The following is a 6449-nucleotide window of genomic DNA, read 5'->3' as shown; positions in this document are numbered from 1 at the left end:
TGTGTGTATTTGAGTTGGTCTCATTTCTAACTGGTAAGTCTGTATTGTGCTTAATTCACAAACTGGTGTTGCTCACAAAGGAAAGCCAAAAAGAAAAGTTTTGAGAACCACCGATTCACCCCCTCCCCCTCTTAGTGGTGCATTGTGTCTAACAGGATGAAGAGGAGTACAGGTCAATGATAGGTAGACTACATTATGTTATCCACAGCAAACCAAACATTGCTCATGCAATAGGATTGGTTGCCAAATTTTAGAAGAGCCTGAAGGAAACACACATGGTAGAAACTAAAAGAATTTTTCAGATATTTGAAAGGCACAATTGATTATGGATTATGGTATCCATATGCAGGAAATTTTGATTTGAAAGTTTATAGAGATGAAAACTAGACAAGAAATGTTGACATGTTGATGACATGAAGAGTACAACTGGAGGAGCATTATTTCTTGGAGGAAGACTAGTGTCTTGGAGTAGCAAGAAACATAGTTGTATCTCTCAATCAACTGCAGAAGTTGAATATGTTACAGCATATATGAATTGCACCCAAGCAATCTGGATGAAACACATTCTAGAAGGTTTCAAGTTGAAGTTATCAGAACCAGTAAGGATTTTCTGTAATAAAACCAGTGCAATAAACATTTCTAAGAACCCGGTGTTGCATGCAAGGACAAAGCATATTGAATTGAAGTATCATTTCTTGAGAGAGAAAGTGCAAAGTAAAGATGTGTCACTATAGCATGTATCTACTAAAGAACGGCTAGTTGATATCTTTACTAAACCTCTACTTAAGGCTACATTTGAGTATCTTAGAGGTAAGTTAGGGGTTGTACCCCTGCATGAAGTCAATTAAGTAGATGTGGAAAACATCAGTCCCAAAGCTTATTGAAAATCTTGAAGCAGCATTGGTGTAGAGTGGAGCTACTCCACAAGGGGAGCAGCTAGTTGAAGATTGGTGAAGCATGGAATGGTTAACCTTCACTTTGAAATTGTTGTCAAAGGGGGAGAAGAACTATATATGATTGAATAGCCAGTTACCAGCTGAAGACATGGAGATACAGTTGAAGGAGATTACATGAAAAAATGTAAACTAGGATTCATATACCTAAGTATATCCTTTACTCTCAATCATCACAATCAAAAGGTATTGATATTTTTATTGCCATCAATGCAGAAAGGGAAGAATGTTGGCATTGCATGAAAATTGCATTGATGAAGTATAGTATTGTCATTGATGTCAATTGTAACCGGTATTGAAGTTGTATTGCAAACCGGTAGTGATGTTGTAAAGCAACCGGTATTGGTAAAGCTATGAAGAAAAGCGGTATTGTTATTGAAGCAGAGATCAACCGGTAACTCTAACCCATTGAGAAGTTGAACCCTAACCGATGAAGCTTGGTGGATCGGTTGTGTTGATCTATGATCAAATGGTGATCAGAGATGAAGATGCCACATAAGTAGGATGCATGTGATGAGATTCAAAGTGATTTTGGCATGTGAAGATAACCATTTATCTTGGGAATGAGCAAATTCATAGCATGAAGTGGAAAACGCATGATGAGCTACTTGATCCAATGTGCGGTGATCCAGGAGTGGTCGAAGTTGTCTAGAACAATGTGTAGTTGATTGCTATGTGATCCAACGGTCATGATTGAACCGATATGTTTGTAATCTCTATGAGATTTGTAGGTTTTGTGATATGTTATCAACCTATTGTATTTGTATTTAAGGTCGATGAGTTATTTTTAATTGTGTTGGAAAGTTTGGTTAAGTGTGGTAGTGTGATTGTTGTCGAACCAGAAGGAGTGTTTGCATAATGTTTTAATGGTAGATAGGAGCATAAAAGGATCTGACTAAGAAAGATAGCGCTATTCCCATATCAGCAAAGAACATGTTGTTCTCCAATCATTACAATAGTTAAATCCCTTAACCAGGTAAGCTTTAACAGGCTTCTTGTTTAAATCCTCTAACCAGGTGATCCATTATCTTGGATTTGAAATCCTCTACTGAGGTTACTCTTAACAAGGTATTTCCTTTAATAGGGTATTGTTGTCAATCCCTTAACCAGGTGGTCCCTAACCGGATTTGTTCTTAACAGGACATTATTGTATAAGCTTCTAACCAGGCTTGGCTCCTAATAGGGCGAACTTCAGAATACTTGTGGGTATTCATCCCTATCGTGGTTTTTCCCATTTGGGTTTCCACGTGAAAAATCATTATGTCAAGTGGTGAATGATTTTGTGGATGTAATTTTGATGTGGTTGATATGTTAACTGGTAAATCCACTTAGATATGTTAAGATGACCAAAAGTGATCCAAAATGAGCTATTATTGATGTTAGTGAAGTGGTTTAATGTTTTGGATTAATGATATTTGAGATTCACAGATCTGTTACACTATATCATTGATGTTTTGCTAAACCAGTAAAGTTTGACAGTGCAGATGCAATTTTTGTTACACTGTCTAAACCAGTTAGTTTAGAAAGTTCTTTCTGAGTTGGTATTAAGTTTGGTGAAAGTTTAGTTTATTTTCTATCTACTGATTCAACCGCCCCCCCCCCCTCTTAGTAGTTGACCAGATCCTTACTGTTTCATCATATTATCATATTCCTTTTCTATCGCTTGTGTTTTTGCTATTAATGTCTTAATTGCTCAACAATCTTTGGTACTATACCAAGTATTGTTAAATTTCACACCACATACCTATATCTTTTTGTGTATATTTGGTACATGTACTTGATGTTTGTGATTGTGGTGAGAATTATTAAGTGGTCTATTTTTTCATGTAATTTCCATTACCTCCCCCTTTCAATTGTTTATTTTCCCAATAATCCCTTTTTATTTTCCCAATAATCCCTTTTCCCCTTCTATTCAAATGTTACCTTCCCCCTTCAATTGTTTATTTTCCCAATAATCCTTTTTCCCCTTCTATTTAAATGTCACTTCAATATTTGTTGCATATTTGTAGGTCATTCTAGGTGCCTCAAGATTAAATAAATAATTCTCAATTTGGATATATCGTGCTATAGTCCATGTCAATATTTTAAAGATTGATGTTTTTGTAAAGCGGAAAAATCGAACCCTAGTTGCTCTCTCCACTTCCAACTCCAAGGAGAGAGAAGGGAGGTGACTAGGGTTGGCAGTTTTCACTTAGGGGAGACTTTACATTCAAAAGAGGGGTTGAAACCCACAAGATCTAGTCCCACACAATGCAAGATTGGATTCTAAATGAGTTTCAAGGGTTAAGACAGCAAGGCTACCCTCTTTTGTAAAGAATGTTGATAGAAAGATTAAGCTAGGAATGCATGAAAAGTGAGAAAGATTCACTTATAAACTAAGTTAGGGATATAGGATGAAGCTGCGGACCTGGAATTACCAGTAAAATGTCGAGACGGCGTTGTCCTGCAATTTTGAGCGAAAGTTGACAGGACGATGGCGCCCGGCGTGCACACGGTCCTCCAAAAAATCCGCGAAACGAAGGGGGATCTGTTCGTCTCTGCACAAGGATTCCAGATCTTCAATTTCAGCCGCGTACCTGCAACCTTGTTGTAAGGATGTTTGTATCCTTATGTGCGAAGGTATAGATGTTGTTGTATGTTGTATGTTGTATGTTGTAAGTAGTATGTGATCTCCTCTTCAATGGTTGAATCCTTGTCTTGAAAGCAACACTTACCCTTGAATGGAGACTTAGAATGATCAATTGCTTGAAGGAATGCTTGAATGCTTGAATGATTGAATGTTTGAATATCGCTTCCACCTTTTTTTCCTCCATCCAAATGGGAGAGGAAAATGTAGTTTATATACTTGCTAATTAGGGCTGATAGACTGATTTTCCCGACCTTAGGCCGACCAGAAAATGTTATTTTCCAATTTGCAAACAAAAAGACCCGAATCCCCATAGGAGACCGGGCCCAAAATAGGGCCAGGGACCAGGGCGCTGGGCGCCATGGTCCTAGGGGACCAGGGCACTGGGCACTCTGGTCCCACCCCCGAGACAACAGGGTGCAAGGAGGGATCAGGCTAGGGTGCAAGAAAATGCAGTTTTTGGTGCCATGAGCAAGTTTCGGGGTCTCCATTCAGGTTCTGTGTTGCGTCGCCATTGTGAAGACCGAAATGCAGTCAAAATTGCAAGTGTTACAATTTTAGGATGCTACATTTAGCCCCCACTTTAGCGGGAGTATAAGCATACGCTCATACTTCCGGTAAAGTACAAGGAAACAACATTGAAAGACTTTCACCATGTCAAGGAGGCAAGACACACCAAGCCCCCAGTGGACTAAGGATCTTACGACATCAATTGACAAAGTAAAAGGGAAGATCACGAGGGAGAACCATGACTGTCAGTAGTAAGGTTCCCTCACTATGAGTCAAGCAAGAGAAATACCAAAAATTTTCAAGGCAAAGCTAAGTTCGCCAAGAAATTTTCAAGTATCCTGAAGGGATAGACAGGGTGTATGCCCCCCTACGTTAAAGCGATCGCACATGCCTCAATGAGGGTGATTGCTTTAACGTAGTGATACACAAAAGAAATGAGAAGGGAAAGGAGCACGTTATCACAAAGATTTAGCCCCAAAGTGTGAGATAAACCCAAGGATAATAGACACAAAACACAAAGCATGAGGTGACTTTGCTTTCCTCGGGGTCAGTATGCTGTATGATAATTCATGTATATCATATGTATGTATGCATAATTGTTCTTCATTCCCCAATCAAGGAAGGTCACCTAGAAGAAGGGAACACATGTGTCTTTTGAGTCAACATGAGAGAGACCAAAAGAGATCTCAATGCTTTGCATCATCCTCAAGTAGACCACACTAAGGACAACAAATAGAAGAATGAGAATAACACATAGAAGAAGTAACAAAAGAGAGGAGGAGAGAATCTGCTATGCTAATGAACTAGTCTAGCACGTCATCTACCCCCCGATCTTGCTGATCAATTTTTCAGGAAGGAAGGGAACACGCTAGAGGAGGAACATCCAACACAGTAGATGGAGCTATCACAAGATCCAAACAAGGGCTATGTTCATGTTCCAAGCCACGTTGTTCTTGTCTAGGAGCTAGGATAAGTGCTTTAGAAAATTTGTTAGATAAATGGTTATCAACATCAACAAGTTCATATTCACTAGCAGAAGTGAGAGGAGTAACATTTTCATCATGAATAACATTTTCATCAAGTTCATCATCAAGATTTATAAAAATAGGGTCTTTAACTCGCACAAGATCAAGGCCATCATGCATCTTATGTTTAGGAGATTTTGGCTCAATTTCTGATTGAGGAGAAAATGGAATAATGCTTGTTGAAGGTGTTTTTGGAGATTGCAAAGTTTGAGAAGCAGCTGCCTGAGCTCTAAGACGACGCTTTCATCGGCGTTCATGCGCAGAACGATTTCGTCTAGTCTTAGTAGGAATTGGAGAAGATTGAGGAGGAGGAATGTTCTCATCCTTATCACTTGGGTGTTTAGGTTGTGGTCTCTTAGGTTGGATAATAGGAGAAGAAGAAGGTCTCTTCTCTATATAAAAGGAAGGAGGAGGAACTGCTCCATATAAAGGAGGAATATTTGGTTTAGGAAGGAGACCAAGTCCATCATGACGAGGAGGTATAGGTCTACCTTTAGAAAGTTTGTTAGACATAGACATAGTCACATCCATAGGAATAGGTTGGGAATCTTCTTGAGGAAAGACATTAGTTTTATCTTTCAAAGGAAGAACTTCCTTCTCAAGAACGATAGGAATATCAAGTTTGGGTGTTCTAGGTTCACTTAGAGATAGGATCATATCTGTTTTCCACTTTTGATAAGATTTGAAAAGATGATCACTTCGCGGAGGAAGAGATTGGAATTGTTTAGGCCAAAAATAATCAATAGGAATGCTAGAAGTTCTTTCAGCTGGTTTAAAGAGACTATGATTGACAGTAACAACTTCACCATTATGGGGAAATTTCAAACATTTATGAATAGGAGAAGCAATAGCTTTCATGGAAGATAGCCAAGGATAGCCAAGCTTCACACGAAATTGTTCGGATGAAGGAATAATAGCAAAGTTCACATCAAGGGATTTCTTATGGACCTCAATAGGTAATGTAATAGAACCAATTGCAGGAGAAGAAAATGCATCAAATAATTTCACAATCACATCTGTTTTGTCATAAATCACTTGATTCAATTGCAACGTAAAAAGAAATTCTTCAGTAATAACATTAACCATGCACAAAGGATCAATAAGCACTCCACGGCAAGGTGTATTCTTGACTTTTGCAACTATGTATAAAGGATCATCAGGTGCCCTGATAGTTCCACTAGAATCAAATGTGATGGAAGGTTCTTTAGGGTTTTCTTGCTGCTCTACAAAGTTAATCACATTCGGAGTCATAGACACAAGACCATCAGACGAGAGAGAGGAATCATTAGTCTCAATCACATTAGAGGTATGAGAAGGTAATGGATCAGTAAAAAT

This window comes from Cryptomeria japonica, chromosome 3 (assembly GCF_030272615.1).
Source record: "Cryptomeria japonica chromosome 3, Sugi_1.0, whole genome shotgun sequence".
Taxonomy (NCBI): Eukaryota; Viridiplantae; Streptophyta; class Pinopsida; order Cupressales; family Cupressaceae; genus Cryptomeria; species Cryptomeria japonica.
The sequence above is the reverse complement of the archived record's forward strand: the minus strand, read 5'-3'. Positions refer to the sequence as shown.